Source organism: Capsicum annuum, chromosome 12, assembly GCF_002878395.1.
Source record: "Capsicum annuum cultivar UCD-10X-F1 chromosome 12, UCD10Xv1.1, whole genome shotgun sequence".
In the NCBI taxonomy this organism is placed as follows: Eukaryota; Viridiplantae; Streptophyta; class Magnoliopsida; order Solanales; family Solanaceae; genus Capsicum; species Capsicum annuum.
In genome coordinates, this window is record NC_061122.1 from 114,774,611 (window position 1) to 114,796,988 (window position 22,378).

The window sequence follows — 22,378 nt, forward strand, 5'->3', positions numbered from 1 at the left end:
TAGTCGTAAAACAACATCATATTAGTGCTTGGCGCGTCACAGAGAGGGTCTATTTGACAATTGTCAAATTCCAGTGGAACTCTGCGATAGTGGCACGTCGCAGAGGACCCTAATTTCTCAATAGTCAATTTGTATTAGCCTAGCGCGATTGTGATGTGTTGCGCGGAAATTCCAGGTCCCAACCAGTGGGACAATGCGATGGCTTTACATTGCGAAGATTCCCAGTTTCCCATTTGTCAATTTACAGTGAGCCACCGCGATAGTGGCGTGTCGCGGTGGCCCATAAAATTGGGTTTCCAGTTTAATTTTTCCAGTTTCGTACAGAAGTTAAAAAGGGCACTTTGGACTTTTTCCAAGCCTCTTAAACAGTGCAAACACCAAATTGAATTCAATTACAAGCATTCTATGAAGTCTCTCTCAAGTTTTCTCTCAACAAAAACCCTAAGTATCCAAAACCTCTTCCAAGAATCTCAAGAATCCACCATAGATTTTGTAAATTGAGTCAAGATTCAAGGTTCCCAAGTCAAGGGCTTCAAGAACCCTCATTCAAGAGTACGAATAGAGTTCCAAAAGTGCGAGTTCATCCAAAGCTTCTAATTTGTGGCGTTTTGAACAAGGGTAATCCTTTCACCCTTGTGCCCAATGGCTTATTTAAATTACAAATCTCTGTAGTTTATGAGATTTTACATGAAATTGAATTGGGGTTTTTCGACCATTATTATCGATTACAATATTTTGATGTTTCCCTTGAATTGAAAGTCTAATGGCATGATTTTACATGTTTTCTTGATAAATGACAGCTGGGTCTATACCCTATGATTTTAATCCTTGAGAAGTTAATAGTTGAAATGTTTGAGATATTGAAGTATATGAGTATGTTGAGATTTTTAGACAAATTGCTGAAATTTCCAGATTTCTACATGTGTTATGAATCTATATGCTATCTATTATGTTTTGATGAGTTTTAACTTGAGATTGAATTATGGGTTATTAAGCCCTACATGAGACTTGAGATTTTACAAACTATTGTGCTATAAGGACCCATGCTTTGAGTATTCTAAGATTATTGAGAAATATTTTGACCTAATAGTCATTGAGTTTTGAAATCCACTCTACTACATGAGATTACAGATTTGATTATTGGGTTCTTATTGAACCATGAGATTAGTCTAAAGTGGATTTTCATGAGATGAGCGAGATAAACTAAAGGGAGTAGTATTTAGCATAGAGTTGCGTAAGTTAGCATAGTATTTTACCCCAGAACTATGTGCCACCATAGGTTGGGCCTAAGGTCGAGATGATTGTTGGGCCTAAGGCTGAGATATTGGGCTTGAGTCCAAGATAAGCGATTACTGAATTGAGGTTATATACCCTGGCAGAGAGTGTGACGCTCCTCCCCAACATGGGGTCTCTTCCTTAAGAGGACAAACTATTGGACTTCATGTAGCTCGCATGATTTATGTTAGTTAAGAGAATATCCCTTAAAACTAAAGCTTTGAGATAAGATATTTTCCTTTAAAACTGAAATACCTTCCCTTGATATGAGTAGTTTTCCCTAAAGCTTGAAATGAGATATTTTTCTAATGTGAATGAAATGCCTTCAAGTATGTTCCAAAGTTATATGATTCCAAATTCAAAGTATTTGAGTTCAAAAGAGTTATGAGTTCTTGAGCATTAAAGAAGTTTTACTCTCCATGAGACATATGCATGAGTTGAAAGTATTTCTTAAAGTTTCCTTTAGCCTTGAGTAATGAGAATAAGAGAAGAGTACAAATTTCAAAGCTAAAAGTATAATGACTCACGAGATTGTGTTACATGTTTCATTTTACATAATTCATGAGCTTTGCATTTTATACTTATTCAAGCCATGTGAGTCATTACTCATTACATGCATGATTTGATTAAAGAGTATTGATGTTGTTTTATATAAATGCAGGCAACCCCACAAACTCAGTGCATTCTCAACTGCTGATCTACATATACGTCTATGTGCTACATTGTCTTATAATGTAGGTTCAGGTGCTATGTCCCAACCTCGTTAGTGATTTTTGAGTACCTCTATCTACATTCTTACAGTGGTGAGTCCTCATGGTTCGAGGACCTATATTCAAATATCTCCATATTTTGAGAGACTATGTTGTTATTTCTAGTTCATTTTGATCCAGTTGGGGACCTATCCCAATGTCTCTCTAGCTCATGGATTAGTAGAAGCTTTGATAGACTATTTATCAGATTGTGGTTGTGTTGAGGTTTCTAGTATTGCTTGGTCATTTGGATCGAGCATTTTCTCCGTATCTTCTTTCATATAATATGACTATGCTAGTGTTTGAATTATTTCATCTTGAAATCAGTGTTACTAGTAGAAACAGACTCAAAGGGTTAGCTTGGGGATACTTATAGCGTTAAGAACTGTGTGACATCCCGGGAGCTGATTTCGGGTCATTACACACTCTAACACATTGTATTATCTCCAAGTTATGGCATTGGCTTGCATATTGGTGGGGTTTAGTAGGTGCCATCATGACTCATAAATAAGATCATGACATGATCTCTGTGTTCCATCAACTGTCTTTTGTATTATTTGATTGAGATCTATTTTTTAATTTGTGTCTGTACATTATGCGCCGCGGTTATAGTTGTCTTAGGATTCTTTATCTATGTTCTTAAGTTTAAATACTCCCATTGAAAATTTGTTAGTAATGGATCAAGTTGATATATCATGTGTTATGACCATTCAACAGTTTGATACACATGCTGATATTATTAGATTAGATTTGGTGGACTTTCATATGATTCTGGGCATAGACCAGTTATCCCCCTATTATGCGGTTTTGGATTGTTTCTCCAACACTATTCCCTTAGCCATGCCCGATACACCCCCAATGGTGTGGTAGAGATCTATTAGCTATCTACCGACATGGATTGTTTCTTATGTTTAGGAAAGGAGACTTATATCAAAGGTGTGCGAATCTTATCTTTATTATATTCATGATGTTGGTATAGAGAATCTATTACTTGATTCATTTCCTATAGTTTATGATTTTACTAATGTCTTTCCTAGTGATTTTCCTGTCTTTTTATTAAGTGTGATATTGAGTTTATTATTAATTTTGAGTCAGGCACCTGGCCTATTTCTGTGACACCATACTATATGGTTCCTGCCGATCTTAAGGACCTTAATTCTCAAATTTAGCATCTTCTAGGTAAGGGTATCATAGGATAAGTGTGTTTCCTTGGGGCGATCCTATCTTATTTGCAAATAAAATGTATGGTTCCTTGTGTATGTGTATTGATCACAAGCACCTGAATATGGTAACAGTGAATAATAGATATCCTATACTAAGTATTGATGACTTGTTTGACTAGATTCAGTAAGAAACAATGTTCTATTATTAAATAGAGATTTGATTACCATCACTTGAAGATCCAGGCTGAGAACATCTCAAAGACATCCTTTAGGACACTCTTTGGCCAATGAGTTCCTAGAGATCTATTTTAGGCTGACCAATGCCCCAACAACATTCGTAAATTAATGAACCACATGCTCATGCCTTATTTAAAATCTTTCATGATTGTGTTTATTGATGATATTTTAGTTATTTGAGGAGTAGGGAGGAGTATATGTAGCATTTGAGGATTATGCTCTAGAATTTGAGTGATCATAGGATTTTTGCCAAATTCTCAACATGTACATTTTGGCTCGAGCTGATTACATTCCTAGGACATGTGGTATCTAAGGACGAGATTATGGTGGACCTAATAAATATTTAGGAAACTAAAGATTGGTCCGTACCTATATCTCTATTTGAGGTTCATAGCTTTAATGGTTTGGCAGGTTACTATAGATGGTTCCCTGAGGGTTTTGCTACTATCGTAACATTAATGGATAGATTGACCTAGAAGGAGGTTCCTTTCTAGTGCTCTGAGGATTGTTACCCAAGTTTTTGTAAGATCAAGGGTTTTCTTACCTTATCTCCTTTATTGGATTTTTCTATTAAGGGTAAGGGATTTACCATAGATTGTGATGCTTTTGGTCTTGGTTTGGGTTATGTTTTAATGCAGCAAGGCCAAGTTATTTCTTATGCTTTGAGAAAGCTAAGGTACATGGGCGCAACTACCCAACTCATGATTTGGAGTTGGCAATGGTAGTTTATGCACTTAAGATTTAGAGGCATCATTGTATGCTATTCATTATAAGATTTGCACTAATCTTTATAGTCTTTAGCACTTTATGACTCAAAGGGAGATTAATTCGAGGCAACATAAAAGGATGAAGTTTCTAAAGGATTATAAAATCTCTTTCCTATACCATTCTATCATGGAAAATATGGTAGAGGATTCCTTGAGACAAAAGGCAATGAGTATAAGTATCTTGGTTGCTATTTCAGTTTTTGAGATACCGTTGGTGTGGGACATCTAATCCTTAGCCAAATTTATGGTGTAACTTGATATTTCATACTCTAGGAGAATCCTTGCTAGTATTAACGCTAGCTCTACCTTTTTTATTAGATTAGGACTCGGTAGTTTCAGGACATGAGACTTTATATCACTATGATCAATTTCTGAAGGGTGATTCCAAGAGGGATACCATGGATCTTTAGGGAATTCTAAGATATAATGGTAGTATTGGTCCTCTAAAGGTTGGTGACATGATTCAATTGATATTGCGTGAGGCTCACAGCTCAAGATACTCTATTAACACTGGGACAATTAAGATATATAGGGACTTGAGGCAGCACTACAAGTGGAGTGGCATAAAGAGAGATATAGCACACTCTATAACTCATTGCCTTGATTGTTAGCAGGTGAAGGATGAGTATCAGTGTTCTGGTTGCTTGATTTAGAGATTGCACCTTCTCGAGTGGAAGCGGGAGTAGACCACTATGGACTTTAGTGGGTTACCTTGCACCTCCTATAGTATTAACAACATTTAGGTTATTCTAGAACAGTTGACCAAATCGACACATTTCCTTTAAATTTAGATGTCCTTGAGTGTTGAGAGGTTCGCCTCTATCTATGTACGTGATATAGTTTCCCTACATGGGGTGCCTATATCTATTATTTGGACAAAGTCTTAATGTTATCTTTTATATTTTAAAGGGCTTTTCAGGAGGAGTTGGGTACCCAAGTCGATATTAGCACCATTTTCCCCCTCAGACAAATGAGGCAGTCACAACATAAATCCTTGAGGATATGCTCCAAGCTTATGTTGTGGACTTTGTAGGTTAGTAGGAGAAGAACTTTGCATTGGCAAAATATGCTTATAATAATAACTACCATTCAATTATTGAGATGACACCTTTTGAGGCACTATATGGTAGGTTATTCATCTTTCATAGGGTGGTTATAGACTTTCGAGGTTAGGCCCTATAGTACTGACTTACTTTGGAAGCCATTGGATAGAGTCAGTTTAATTCAGAAAGGCTGAGGTTAGCTAAATATAGGAAGAAAGTGTATGCAGATTGTAGACATTGTGCCTTGAGATTTGGAGTTAGAGACTTGGTGTTCCTTTTTGTATCGCTTATGAAGGTCATGATAAGGTTTGGGAGGAAGGGGAAGCTCAGCCTCATATATATTAGATCTTTTGAGATACTTCACATAGTTGGAAAGATGGCTTATGAGTTGGCCTAAAGCCTGGATTTGTCCCTTGTTCATTTAGATTTTCATGTTTCTAAGTAGTGGAGGTACAATCTCGATGACCCAAACATGCTTTAGTTGGACTTGTTTTAGTTGAATGAGAGTTTGACCTTCATGGAGGAGCCAATACTCATATAAGAAAGGGATGTTATGTGGTTGCACTCTAGGGAGATTCTAGTAGTTCAGGTTTAGTGGAGACACTGCATAGTAGAGGAGGATACTTGGGAGATCGTGAGGGAGAGATTGTATCCCAACTTGTTTTTGCCCTTAGGTACATCCTAACTCTATACTTTTACAAGGAAAAGTCTTTTTAGTAGTGGGTATTTCAATGAACCTCTAGGTTATTTTCTACTTTTTTGGACTTTTTTTGCGGTTTAGAGCTTTTCTTTTACCACCAAATCATTTTTAACTGTTGGAGCTGATAGTTTAATTATCGAGCAGTTCATTTGGTCTTTAGAGGTAATTCTCTATTTGAAGTTTTTGCTAGTAAGGATTGGCTATCAGGCATATACTTCAAGTTAACCACCTAGTACACAAATTTTTATAGTTCCATCAGCTTTGAAATTTTTTTTCGTCTAGGGGGACCTTTGTCTTTGTCCCAAGGCTTTCAGACTCATTTTGAGATATTAGACAAAATTTTTGTAAAGTTGCCCTTTGGTGTGGGGCCCATATTTTATAAAATGAATCCATATGGAAGTTTGATGCCACAATGATTCCATAATGTTGAATTGTATAGGGAAACATAGTTTGTTTATGTTCAAGGGATTCTAAACGAATCCCGAAGGGTTGCGGAGACTTGGCAAAATCCAAGTTTAGTTGGTGCATAGACTCAGCCGGTGTAACTGATTAAGTGTACCTTTGATCTCTTAGACGATGGCTGCTTTAGAGGCCATTTTCACATTTTAGTGACCTATGTGGGTCATACCATGTTGCTTTAGTGGAGGTTGACCCCTATAGAGGACGTCACTTAAGTGACATCTTGTCCATTTTAGTGTAGGTTGGCTAAGTGCCAGGAATCACTTAAACAACCTAGGCCTCTTTAGCAGTGACCGCTTAAGCACTATTTCTGCCCCACCTATTTTTACCCTACCTATTTCTCTAATTTTCACCAAGTCCAAAGAGTATTAAAGCCCTAGTGTAACACTCTCAATTTTTTGGGTATTTGGTTTTTGTCCTTTCCATAGCTGAAATATCGATTTTTGACTCAATTTATGTTCGGGGATATTGAAAGGGCAACCCAGAAGAGTTTTGGAATTTTTAGATGGGGTTCAGGGTTCTTTTGGGTTATGGAGACAGTAAGCCTTTGTTATATTGGCGTGTCACGAAGGCTAGTCTGGGCGATAGTGTAACGCCCCGAGATCCCATCCTGAGATATCACATGGTGGTTATGACCCCGAAGGACCAAAACTAACCCTTTACTGATATCTATACCTGTATACTGCATAATATCAAAAATAAATGCGGAATCTAGCCATAAGGTTCAATACATCTATGAATACTCATAATACAGAAAACTGAATACTAATATGTCCATATGAAAAGCCTCTAAACTTTATGAAGTGTGGAGTTAATGGGACATATCCCTAACTAACTTCGTCAACTAAAAATAAACAAAGTCAGAAACAATAATAGCAAACTGAGACTCGTCCTCGAAAGAAGAGGACTCACTGCTACTACTGCTATCTGGGATTGAACTGCTGAGGATATGCTGGATCCTGTTCCTCTGAACCTATAGTGTCAAATAAAACACCATAGCACAAATGCGTCAGTACAGGAATGTATTAAGTATGTAGACGGGGTAGGCTAATGCAAGGGTTCATGCATGCACAATATCTAAACTGAATAATCATGAAAATGCCACATGAGAATACATACATGAATGCACAAAACATGAACACAATCATCACAACTCTAGATACTGAAACTCGGATACCACTTTACTGTAGACTGAACTTACTACTGACACTGAGATACTAAATTACTGAATCATCTAATATTGATAACTGAGGATCTGGATGTGCTTACATCAAGGACTGAACTCTGAGCTTACTACTTTGGACTGACAGAATTAGAGATCAACTTTGCTAACAAATTATTCTGGAAGTGATTATCAATGATAAGAAGTATGATCATGTCCGAATCTGACAACAAGAATACTCAATAGAATAAAGGATCTGAGATGGAGATCAAGCCTACCTGACGGGATATCTCTAGATATGATAATAAGAATACTCAACATGGTTTGAGACTGAGATTAATCCTATATGATGGGAGATCTCTAGATATGATAATAAGCGTCTGTATATGAGACCAAGCCTATCTAATGGGATGGTCCATGAATCAATGAAACTATCTGAGTTCTTTATAGAGATGGATGACTATATCTGACAGTCCTAATTTCTAAAGATAGATACTGAAACTACAACTGTGGGAAGTAGTTACTTAACCGACATGCCCCAACCTACCACAGGTGGGGTCCAACCTATGACCATAGCTAGAAGGGTGTCAATACTATGCCATGGCTAAAGACCTCTCTGGTCAAGCCTCTCTGATGGGATGACCCTCACAGGAAGTTGGCCTGAGGCAATATAATAGTCAAACCTCTCCGACGATGACAACCTCTACTGACAGGCGACTCCTGCATCCTGTGCTGGCTATGCAGTTCTAGAGTTCAGGGATTGCTCCTAACGACTCAGCCTCTCTGACGGGAGAGTTTCCATCCTTTTCCTCGCTCGGTGCTCGCTTCTACTCCCAACTGAAAAACTCTAAACTAAAATCTAGACCGAACAGAACTGAACTAAATCTGATACTGATCATGTTTCTCAAAAGATCTGACTGATAATGTAGAGCTTGAATATATTACTCAAATCGCTTCTGAGATTAGAATTGAATCACTTGAATACTATTAGATTTAAGCTGATTATAGGACTGAGGCTAGATTACGAGCGATACAGAGATTACAGAGATAACTGAGATTACTAAGCTTTCTTAAGTTCTGCACTTGTCTAAAGATACAGAGTTCTATAGTTCACTGAGTTCTGAGGATCATGGCTCGACTGGAGTTATCGAGAAACTAGCACAGGCTCTAGACAACAACTCTATTATTGGGTATAAATATCCCCAGGACCCGATAGCATAAAAGTAAAGCATAATCATTTATTCATCATCGAAATCATTCATGTATTATCACAATAATTCATGCATCATCACAAGCGTTCATTAAGAGAGCACCTCAAGTATTTAAGGATCGCAATTCATCACCACAATTACAACAGAGTCACTTGAAGAGTCACTTCAAGCATTTAGAAATCATCAACATATACTAGCGTAGAGAAAACATGCTATTATATTTTACCCCATTCAGGAAGGTCTTACATCAAGTACTTCATACCTATATCAGTCTTGACACCTATATGGGTATCATATGACTTGGGGAAACTTTATACTATCATGTCACAACTTACTTGCTAACCACTTGACATGTATTATAAACTTAGCATATATCAAAGAGCACATAATCGGGGAATTTACTACCATCATATCTTGACTTATTCACTAGGGTCTTTCAACAACCACTAAATGAGTAATTTTTACACCTAATTTAATCCAAAAGATGAGGCTAAAGCTTTGGTTGTAGCCATAATTTAGTAAATTATGTGTGATGCTAATGCAAAAATAGAACCCCTCTCTGTCCAAAATTTTTGAAAAATCAAGGGCAGGGACGTGACCAATTTTGTAATAAACTATTTATCTTTTTATGGCTTTGTAAAGTTTTGACTTGTGAATAAAAATGGATACTCCAAATTTGTCTCTAGCTGGAGGGACATTTGAGCTCCTTTGGAAATTTTTGCATACCATGAGTAGTATGCTATTTTAATTCATTTCTTGTATACTTGTGTTATCTAAAACCTGCCCTGTTAGTCTTTCAAAGCTAATGTTGATTGTATTTGGTTGGAGAAATAATCTTAGGCCATCTTTTGGCATTGGAAACTCACTATAGCCTAAAAAGCCTACCTGTGCATGAATATAATCCCTAGTCACCTACTTCGAGCCTTTAGACCTTTCTTTCAAAAACTCATTACAAATCGTGAACCTTTTTTAATCCCTCTTTTAAACCATGACCTTCTTGAACTTAAAAATGAAACTTGAGGATAAAATCTTAAGTTGAGGGTGGTAAAGATTGATGGAAGTATATTTGAGGACACGAAGTTGTAAGTAAAATGCCTATTATGCCTTAGCATTAAACACAAATGAATAGAAAAAGAAAGGATCAAACAAAGGAATAAATTGCACTAGAGTGCAAGAAAAAGAAATGAAAGAAAATTTATGAACAAAGAAGGCAAAATATAGGCATGAAAAATAAGAGAAAATAAAGAAGAGTGGCCCATCTTTAAAAAGGAGGATTGAAAAGTGTGATGTGGATGTTCAAGGAAGGGTGTAGCCATGTTGCTCCCAAATTATATCCTACCCTAACCTGAAGCTACATTACAATCTTAGAAATTCCTTCAAGATCTCCAACTAGTTACTTTCTTTGTAGTGGCAATTGAAATAGGGTCTAGCCTATCGTATGACACTTATTACATAGAGATTTCTTTTGTGAGGGAGAGTGTTTTTACACTTAAAATTCCATGTTGTATATTTGGTAGTTTGGTGTATGGAATTCTCTTTCTTGTGAGGTTGGTATGTGAAAAATTTGAGGTGAGTGATTGTGTCACCTTCTGAACATTAAGTCAAATGGAGTATAACTTAGTTGTGGTAAAAATAAACCATTTATAGAGTATTAGTTCTTGTTGCCCTGTTACTCCTTACAGTCTTATGCATCCTTTTATATTGTAATTTTATAATGAGGGTTATAGTGAAACTAGTTAGTATTGTGCAATGAGCTACTTGTGGTGATGACTAATATTGAGGTCATTGTGATATTTAAGTCATAAAGGTTCCATTTATGATTGTGTCTCAGAATAAGAGGTAGTGTTGCTTTAGGACAAGCAATAACTTTAAGTTGGGGGTGTTGATGAGTGGTGACATTACCACTCATTCTCACTCAATATTCATGCACATTACCTTATTTTGAATGAATAAAAAAGACATAATTATGATTGAATACACAAATATCCTCTCTTTGTATTCATAGAGTTGAGGAGATTAAAAGATGTGTATTGAAGCTTAAAATAATCAAAAAGAGAGCAAGAAAGTGCAGCTGAAGACCTGGAGCAGAAGGGCCTCAGTTAACACGATCACGGTTTACTAATTGTGATCACGATAGTCAAGCAGGGTCAACCAACTGTGGTCAGGTAAGTCAACACGGTCATGGAGGCAGCAGTCAACCAAGCTTATGAGATTGCAGCTTAGTAAAAGAGTTCAGCCCAAGGGCAAATCTAGAAATGCACGTAGCTGATCTTAATTTCGACAAAAAGTCTCAAACCCTAGAATTATGGATTATATTCCATCTTCCCCAATTTTTAGGATTAGCACTTGAGTTCAAAGCCTCCATACTTGTAGAAAAAAATATAGTATAAATTTTTGGTGAAGAATACATTGGAGACCTTCTAATTGGAGGAGTATCTAACTTCCATTGTTGATTTGTGGGAGTGAAAGTTTGAAGTAACACTCACTTAATCATCAACACATCATTTCAATGGTGATTATGGTTATATCTTTGCTTATTTATCTTATGTGTAGCTAGATCTCCTTCTTGGGGTTATGTATGAATAGGGATTATTATTTGTGTGGTTTGTTGCTGTTAGCATCTACTTTGTAGTTCATCTTGATGAGTTTTATCATTTCTTGGCCAATTTGATTAGGATTTGTGGGTGAAAGCCCCAAATACCCATATGGGTTTGATGGGTGAAAGCTCCAAAATCTAGAAGGCTCAAGGCTATCTTCAAAAGAAATGTTCAATAAACTATAGGAATCCATATCATCTTTGAAATAGGGATACAGAGACCAAAGCAATAGTAGACAATTATGTGTGTAGTTTTCTAATCTATCACTATCTTATACATAAGGGAGATTTATGAAGTTGACTATACCATGAGTATTATCCTACAAATAGGGATGCCTAAATTGAGGTTTGGTTAATAACTGTTGAACACACCCATTAGGTATTCAAAAGAATCAATGCATGAAAGTTTGGTGTTTTGTTTAAAGACTAGCATCAAAACCTATAACCAAACCTATCCACACTTGATCTACTAAATTAATGTTGACTATTTGCATCCACATGTCACTTCCCTTAGTAATACATAATCCCAAGATCCGTGCCTATCTATAAAATTCTAAATTTTTGTAGCCCCAAATTTATACTAGAAAAACCCAAAAAGAAACATTAGTGTAGATACCTATGTCCCCCATTTTTATCTTCTTGTATTATTGGTTGGAATTTAACCTTTATCTATTATTTTGATTTAACTTAATTGACTCTCACATTGTTCCTCGTGGATTCGACCTCGACTCTAAAGCTGGGTAAATATATTAACAACAACCTCCTTGCAGTTAAATTAAAGTGCAAGTTGAGTGTTATCAGATATGTTTTAGTTCCCTGGTGAATCGATTATAGAATGGGAGGGTGGTTCTTTAGTTCCCAAGGGAAGATTTATTTCTTATCTTAGAGCTCAGAGGTTGATCTCTAAAGGTTGTCATTATCACTTGGTCCGAGCTTAAGATTCTAACTCAGAAGGTCCTTTTTCAAGTCAGTTCCAGTGGTTAATGAGTTTCTAGAGGTCTTTTCGAATGATCTTCCTAGTGTTCCTTCGGATAGGGAAAAAGAGTTTGGTTTTGATTTGGTTACAAATACTTATCCAATTTCTATTTCTCCATATAGAATGGCTCCGACTGAGTTGAGAGAACTTAAGGAGAAACTTAAGGATTTTCTGGATAAGGGGTTTATTCATCCTAGTGTATCTCCTTGGGGTGCACCAATATTGTTTGTGCACAAGAATGATTGTTCCCTTTGGATGTGCATTGACTATAGGCAATTGAATAAGGTGACAGTTAAGAAAAAGTAGTCTCTTCTAAGGATAGATAATCTATTTGATATATTGCAAGGTAACAAGTTCTTTTCTAAGATAGATCTTTAATCTGGGTATAATCAACTAAAGATTAGGGAGATTGATATCCTATGATGGCTTTTCATACTTGGTATGGGCCCTTTGAGTGTTTGGTAATGTCATTTGGGTTGACTAATGTCCCTGCAACATTTATGGACTTGATGAATAGGGTTTTTTGTCAGTATTTTGTTTTGATGACATTTTGTTCTATTCAAAGAGTGAGGTGGACCATTCTAATCACCCTCGTATGGCATTGCAAACTTTAAAGAAATAGTAGTTATATGCCAAGTTATCTAAATATGAGTTTTGGCTGAATGCTGTAACTTTCTTGGGACATATTTTTTATAGTGAGAGGATTATAGTAGATTCATAAAAAGTTGTCATGGTGAAGAGGTGGCCTAAACTTACGACTCCATCTAACATTCAGAGCATCTTGGGGTTTTCTAGGTATTATAGGTGGTTTATGGAGAGATTTTCATTAATAACTGCTCTTTTGACTAAGTTAACTTAGAAGAAGGTTAAGTTTTTGTGGTCAGATGCTTGTGAAGGGCATTTCAAGAAGTTTTAGGATAAGTTAACTTTGGAACCAATTTTGACTTTACTGGAATGTAATGATGGGTTCATGGTTTATTGTGATGCATCTTGGGTAGGGCTTGGTTGTCTTTTTATACAGCATGGAAAGGTGATTACCTATACTTATAGGCAGTTGAATGTGCATGAGAGAAATTATCCTACTCTTAATTTGAAGCTGTTGGTGGTTATGGTTGCCTCGAAAATATGGTGGAATTATTTGTATGGTGTGCACGTGGATATCTTTTTTGATCATAAGAGTCTACTATATGTGTTCACCCAGAAAGAGCTTAATCTCAGGCAACAAAGATGGCTTGATCTTCACAAGGACTACGATATGAGTCTTTACTATCACCTAGATAAGGCTAATATGGTTGTTGATGCTCTTAGCAGGTTATCCATGGGGAGTTTGGCTCATGTGTAGGAAGGAGTGTAGGAATTGGTGAAGGATATTCACCACTTGATGAATCTTGGAGTTCACCTCTTAGACTCTAAGAATGGTGGTGAGATGGTGTAAGAAGTTGTTCAATTGTCTTTTGTTACGGAGATTAAGGAGAAACAATTTCTAGATCCTATCTTGATGAAAATAAATAGTGATGTTAGTGGGAAAAAGGTAGTGACATTTGAGATTGGTGGTGATGGTACATTATAGTACCAAGACATGTTGTGTGTTCCTAATGTTGGAGGTTTGTGACAAAGGATTTTGGCTGAGTCACATGAGTCATGCTATGATATTCATCCCAGCTCTTCTAAGGTGCATCATGATCTCAAGGGGATCTATTAGGTGAATGGCATGAAGAGAAATATGTCTGATTTTATGGCCAAGTGCATTGGGTGTCAATAGGTTAAGGTTGTGCAAATGAGTCCAGGAGAGTTATATCAAGAAACTAATTTTCCTAAATTGATGTGGGAAGCGATCAATATGGACTTTATTACCGGTCTTCCTCAATCTCAAAGTCAAAATGATACAATTTGGGTCATCATGGATAGGATGACTAAGTCTGCCCACTTTTTGCCAGTGCGGACAACCTTCTTTGTAGAGGATTATGCAAAGCCATATCTTTAGGAGATTATGAAGCTGCATGGGGTGCCTATTTCAATTATTTCGGATTGAGGCACACAGTTTATATCTCACTTTTAGTGATCTTTCTAGAGCCGGTTGGAGACTAAGGTTAGTCTTAGTACTACTTTCAATCTAAAGATGTATGGGAAAGTAGAGAGAACTATTCGGACATTGAAGGATATTCTTCGGATTTGTGTGATTGATTATGGTGGAAATTGGGTTGAGTATCTACCTTTGGTGGAGTTTAATTACAACAATAGCTATCATTCTAGTATTGGCATGACCTCTTTTATGGTAGGAGGTGTAGCTCTCGTATTGGTTGGTTTGAGCTTAGTGAGGTAGATATGTTTGCTCCTAACTTGGTTTACCAGGCTATGGAGAAGCTGAAGGTGACTTGGGAGGGTCTTAAGGCTGCCTAAAGTCATCAAAAGTCCAATACGGATGTTAGGTGTAGAGACTTAGAGTTTGATATTGTGTATAAGGTTTACCTCAAGGTATCTCCCATAAATAAAGTAGTGCATTTTTTCAAGAAAGTGAAGCTTAGTCCTTGGTATGTTAGTCCTTATGAGGTTTTGTGGAGAATTGGTAATGTTTATTATGATATGGAGTTTTCTTTTAGCTTGAGCTTGGTTCATACGGTCTTCCATGTTTCCATGTTTAGGAAGTGCATTAGTGATCCTTCTTTGATTGTTCCTTTTGAAGGATTGGGTATCTCAAACTCTCTATCTTATAAATAGGTCCTGGTTGAGATCTTGGATAGAGAGGTTTGTCGGTTCAGACCAAGGATGTGGCTTCGATTAAGGTTCTTTGGTGGAACCATAAGGTGGAGAAGCTATATAGGAAGCAGAGAAGGACATAAAGTCCAAATATTCGCATTTGTTTTCTACTTCTGGGATTCGTATGGAAGGTATATTTCTTCAACACATCTTTATTTTCAGAGTTTGTTAAAGGAAAGATTGATATCTTTTCCTCTATGTTTTCAAAATTTGTTAGTTATTGGAAATATATTTGATAATGCAAATGACTCTTGCGTGTGGTTACCCCTACCATATCTATCATTTGAGGAGGAATATTACTAGTAGGGGAGATTGAAACACATTGGTTTCTAGACCTTAGAAAATTTCCTCGAATTTTGGTCTTTGGACCCAATACGACTTGAGGATAAAATCCGTATGTTGGGGTATGAATGGTATGTCCAGTTGTATGCTGATCAGTTTTGGTTGGTGGGATGGATTTTGGTTACTGGAATGGATACGACTTAAAGGTACGAGTAGTATTAGGGATACAGATCATTTGGTTCCTTAACTTAATCTTAGACTGGTTAAGTAGGTTGGATCTGAGTATGAGTGGCTCACCATGAGAAGTAATCCAAAGTATGAGTCATACGTAGGACTTGTATGGTAGACATTGTCTAAATCTTCCTTGGGTTTAAATTTGCCAGGGGTAGGGGTAGAAGGTATGAATTGTATGCTTTGGATACGACATGGTTGGATAAGTCATATACTGGACAATGTTGGTTCCAAGGGCTAAGGCTAGAATTCGATTGGAGGGTACCACTCATATTGGAAGGGTACGACTCGTGATGTGTTGTATCCCCATGATGGGATTTTGGTGCAACTTAAGGGGGGAATTTTGGACATTTCTCCACTTATCCTAATAAGGTTCCATGATTTCTAAACTACTTTGAAGGTTATTTACCCAATTATTCCATTCATTAAAACTTATAAACTCTTCTAAACACTCTATAATTCTTTCATAAGGCTTTTGGCAAGGAAGCTAGGGTTTTAACTAGAGGATTGATTTGGGGATTGCCTTTGTGATTTTTTTCATCATCATCTTGGTTTAAGGCATGTTCTGTTCCCTCATTGTTAATTCTATCTAAAGGCATGGTATTTATGAATGTTTTCATGATTTCATTAATTGTATAATTTTGGGTTTCAAATATGAATTGGGGGGCTTTGATATTAAATGGTTAGTTATGGTTTTCCATGGTTTTATTTATTCTTTTATATGTATTAATGGTGGTTTTGGATAATTGGATTGCATGGGAATGATTTAATGGTAATGGAATTGGTTTTGGTCATATTATGCCCCAATTTGTTTGAAAAAATAATTATAAAGATATTTTCATTGCATTTACTACTTTTAATGGAACTTTTGCTTATTTTAAAACATGGTAAAATAATTATGCAAGGTTTAAATGGATTGGAATAGGAAATGACTAATGTTTATGCTTTTGGGTCATATGGAATCCCCCAGTGGTTTAATATGTTAAATAGAAGGGCACTAGAAAGTCCCCTTAAACCTATATATGGTTGACTATGCATAATACTTGCAAGTAAGGATTGGTATGAAGATACCAATATTAATGGCCTTGAATAATAAATTGATAAATTTTTGGTTATTTGGAAATTAATTTTAATTAGGCATTAATTGTGGGATTTGTAGTAAAGACATGGAAGGTAGAGGTCCCAGGGGGACCAAAACTAGAATATGAGGTTGGTCTTGGTGACCATGTGCATGATGTCACACTATATTATGGGGGATGTACTAGTCATCCCAGGTTTACTTCCCTAGTCGTGTGATTATACTTACTGAGGACCTTTCAGTAGGTGGAGCTGAACCCATACAGCCCATGGGTAGTTTAGGACGACAAAGCTACATAACCCAGGTAAAGGTTTTAAAGGCATGCTAAACCCGATCCCTTTTCCCGACATGTTATATATATGTATGGTTGTGTGCACATGGATGGATTTACTTGGTTTTATAAATGGCCTTATTTTATCCTTATCCTGAGATCATGCCAGAGTTTACCCACTAACCTATCTAGTGATAACTGTATACCCACGCTATACAGGAACCGACTGTTCTACTCCTTCTACATAGTGATTGACTCGGAGACAAAACTTGGACTGAAGTGGTGAGCTTTAATCCTTTTGAAAGGCTTCATTTCATGTTATGTACATTTTTACACATTTTGGTTTGTTTCTAGATATTGGTTTTCTGCTATGGTTGGGGGCATGTCCCAACCAGATTTTATTACTCTTAGGTTTGAGGCTTTGTGGTACTTCTATGGGATCAAAATGGGAGGGATCAATATTAGTGTCGTCCTTGGCATTGGAATAAGTCGATGGGCTGACATCATTGGATGATATTGTTAGTTTTTCCATCCTATTTTATTTTGGAAATAATTATATTACATTTTGGAACATCTTTGGTTATGATTGTTGGCATGGGATGGTAGATTGTTGGCATCGAATGGTTGAACTTGATTGGGTCGGTCACGGTTATGACCTTATCCCAGAGTCTTCATGCAAGCTGTTGCACTATCTTGCTACATGCTCGAAATTCAGCCAACTCAAGGCAGGAGGCTGGAGATTGTGTTGGGTAACGGGGGTTGTCTCCAGTCTCAATTGCACTTAGGACACTTATTATGACAAGGCCCCCGATCGGGTCGCATCATATACATACTGGGGCCCGACCAGTGGGTGAAGCTCGGGCACATTTAGCCTATAGGTACTATTATATGATGGTTAAGATACATAGTCCAGATTAATATTTTAAGCATCATTCTAACCTTTGTTCCCTATCCCTAGCATGTTATATTTTATATATATATGTGTATATATATGTACATGGTGTGCAAGTGGATTTTACTGTGGTTTTGATATGGCATTAATTGTTCTCTTATACCTGAATTACATGCTAGTACTCTACAAACTAATCGTCTTCAAAAAGTGTATCCCTAATCACTATAGGGTCTGAAGGCAAGGCTACCTTTCTTTCTTGCATAGTGATCATATGATTGTGGTTAGGTCATAAGTTGACTTGAAGTGGTAAGCTTACATTATTCAAAAAGCTTCATTTCATACTTTGGTTTCTCATGTCTTAGACTTTATTTTAGATTTGTTTTGTCTATGGTCAGGGGCATGTCGCAACACTTTATTAGTACTCGATTTTTGTTAGAGGATTTATGGATACTGTAGACATGGGTATTGTAGATATTTTCAAATATTGATCCAATATAGATCCTTCTTATATTTCTAATTACATTTTGTATTATATTGGTATTCATATGCTGCTAGGTATTTTTAGTTGTATTGGAATAGGATCAGGGGGTGATCTTCCATCCTTGAAGGGTTTAGGATGCCCTTCATGGATAGGACCTGGTTTGGGTTGTGACAAAGTTAATATCAGAGCCCAGGTTTCAGAGTCATGAGGTTTCCATAATGATGTGTCAAGTAGGGTCTCTTTTATGGGTGTATCGTGGCCACACTTATAAGGGATAGGCTAGGAGGGTTTTAGGAATGTTTTCCTTTCTTGTTGTCTTATCTTTGGGCTATAAAGTCTAAGTTCTTGGATTCCTCTAACTCCCATTTATCCACCTTTCAAATCATTCCACCTAAATAATCTAAAGCTCATGGATACTCATCTGTCCTGCCTATGGACAATGTTGGTGAATCTCATCCAACTTATAGGGTGCACACCCGGTTTAGGGTTGCTACTTCTGATTTTCCCTGCAGATTTCCACTTTTCTCCACTAATCCTTCTCTAACTGGTGGCACTTATACTGAACCACCTCAGGGAGATTTTACTAATGTTGAGTTTTGCCAATCCATTCATCTGTTGACCCTATCGGTGATATCTCAGTCACATCAGATGAGTTCTGCTGGTATTGTAGGGAGTTCATCCTAGGCCACTGGAGTCGGCTAGTGTATGAGGTTGATCCATCTAACTTTCAATGGTACTAAGGTTTATGAGGATCCTCATGGTTTTATATATGAGATGGAGAATATCTTTTGGGTTATGTAGGCTATTGAAGTAGAGGATGTGGAATTTGTTGCTTATTAATTGAAGGATGTAGCGTACCAATGGTATGAGGAATAAGAAAAGCTTAGGGGTGATAATGTTGAGTCTTATTTGTGGAATGATGTCGTTAGTGCCTTTCTGGATCGCTTATTTCCTCAAGAGTTGATGGAGGCAAAAGCTGAGGAATTTGTGAACTTGAAGCAAGGGTGGATGAGGGTGATGAAATATGGTTTGAAATTCCACTAGCTGGCGCAATATGCTCCATACCTAGTGTCTAGCGTGAGGGCTAGGATAAGGAAATTTTCTTCTAGGTTGTCTCATGATTTGATTTAGGAGAGTAAAGATACCTTGTTGAACAGGGATAGGGACATCTCTAGACTTATGGTGTATGCAACAAGTAGAGGAGAAAAACAAGATGCAAGCAAATATGGGGGAGAGGTTGAGTAAGAAGTTTCGGTATTAAGATATGGGTAGAGGTTAGTAGCAGAGTGGTAGATATGGTGGAAAATGGTCTAACAAGAAATATGGCAACTCTAGTTCATATTAAAAGGCTAGTGGTCCTTATCCTAAGCCGTCCGGGGATCATCATTTTCAGAGTGGTGATGGTTACAGGGTGCAGGGTGCCCAATCTCAGGCCAGTGTGGCCCAGTTAGCTCCATCATATCATACTAGTAATTTTATGGGCAGTTGCATCGTTGTTTTAGTGATGAGAGAAAGAATAGGTTATTTTGATTGTTTTTAGATAGTCTATATGCAACAAGATTGTCCTTTAAAGGTTTCTTCTGGGACCAATAGGCTTCCTATTACTACTTCATCAGCTGTTGCACCAAAGGTTGTTACTTCTAGCTACGACATTGATTGGGACTGTCTCTATGCTCTTAATACTCGTCGAGAGTCTGAGGCATCTCGTGATGTCATCACTGGTATGTTAAAACTCTTCTCTCGTGATGTGTACTATTTAATCAGCTCGGGGTCTACACCTTTTTATGTGACTCCATTTTTGGCTGTACATTTTGGTTTTGATCCTAAGTGTATTTCACACCCTTTTTCTATTTCTACCCTAGTAAGTGATTCAGTGGTTTCTAGAAGGGTCTATAGGGGTTGTGTGGTATCCTTTGTTGGTAGGAAAAAGTCACGACCCCAGCTAGGTCCTTGCTGTGACATGTATCTCAAGTCCTATGAGGACCGGAGATCACCCCCTGGACCTAACTAAACCCCCAATGTTAGATGAATTTCAAACATATAACAAGATAGCATGCAATAAGCTTAAGAAAATTTAAAATAAGTTTTGAACTGACAACCATTAACCAGCCCAACAACCGACGAACAACGCCTAATACCGATAGTAGTCCAAATAAATCCTTCTAAACAAAGAACCAAAACTAAATATGAGTAAAGTGTCAGGACCTGCCAAAAACTATTGCCAAACAGTCTAAACAGTCTGAGACATAGGAGACTAAACATGAAATGTAGATTTTCAATGTCTGTAAGATTACCACTTCTATGTCAACTCATGAGTTGATCCCTAATCCTATTTACAGAATGGGAGGAGTCAAAGTATAACCAATTCCTACATCACGTGGGGATACATCATCCAAAGACGGTTAGTTGGGTGAACACTAGCATGTAACTCAAGGATAAGGATAACATAATGTCATAATCAACAGTTTTATACAATGTACAAAATTGAATACATATACATAGATATATTATATGCCGGGTTAGGGAACAATGCTTAACATGTATTTTTAAAATTTAGCCTAGATTGTGTAGCTTAACCGTCATAACATGTAATCACGAACTATATGGGCCCCATATCTCACCCCCTAGTTAGGCCCAAGTGCGTGTAGGCACATGAATAGGAGAATAATCTCATATATATGCACGGGGAACTCAAAACTCCCAATCATATACTAAGGTGACTTAAGAACCCGATCTTGTAGTGATTTATGAATAACTCAAACCTCCCTAATTATTTAATAATAATGAGGGGGACTCGAACATCCCGAGTTACTTTGACCCCCGCATCAGCAAACATAGTTTCCAATATCGGTCATTCGGACATCCACTTTCACGACTCAGCTACACAACCCCCATTAAAGATAAATTAAAAATTTATTGCACAATCCCATACGTTGAACCATAATGCATATTTAGGAATACATTTTTGGTATTGTCATACTGATTACACTTGCAAGGGAACAATAACAAACGAAACAATTACATCACTTGGGGATATTCACAAAACCCCTTGGTTAAATTTTCAAATTCCCATAGTTCTCATAATTAAAAACCAATTTCACATTATGGGGTTGAGGTCATAACCACGTCAAATGTCACAAGTTTGGGAAAATCATAATTCCTTAGTTCATTTACCATACCCGTGATCCCACAAGTTCAAAACCATAATGAAAGCATGATTAATCCTAAATAAACCATGGAAAAACATTGTTCAACAACATTCATTCAAAGCCCTCAACCCTTGTTATAAAACCAACATAAATATCTTATGTACAATACATTAAAACATATGCTTTTAAAAAATTAACAAAGAGGGAAGTGTAACATGCCTTAAACAAAAAGAAATTTGAAGAAATCGACCCTTGAGCCCTTAGATGACCGACTTGATTAACCCCTAGCTTGAATTGGCTGAGGGAATTTAGAGAGAATTTTGGAGTGTTTGAGCAGTTACTTAGATTTATTTGTGAGTGCTAATGATACCCTAAAGAGGTTATAAGATGTGGATTTCAATTTGGGTAAATTGTAAATATCCAGAATACTCTTAACATAAAAGGTAAAAAAGTGCCACCATTGACTATGGGTTAATTATTGACTTGTAACCAAGAAGTAAAAACATATGCAAACCATTATGACAAGTATGTAGAAACATAGTTTAAACCAATACCAAACCATATGCATCAAGACCCTCAACATATGTTTTGAAAACCACTATTAATGATTCATAAATCAATGTTTAAAACATAATACACATTCCTTTAGTTTGAACTAACAATGAGGGAAGAAGTACATACCTTATACAAGAAAATTTCGAAGAGAAATATGACTCTTGAGCCCTTTTGAAGAACACTTAAGAGACCCTAGCCTCTAATCTTCAAGAATGAGTTTGAGAGAGTAGTTGGTGTGTTTCCATCATTTAATAATTGTTATGAGAGGCCACCAAGGGTTATATAACGTGACAAAATAAGGTCTTTGAAGTAGGAAATGTCCAGACTACCCTTGACTTAAAATT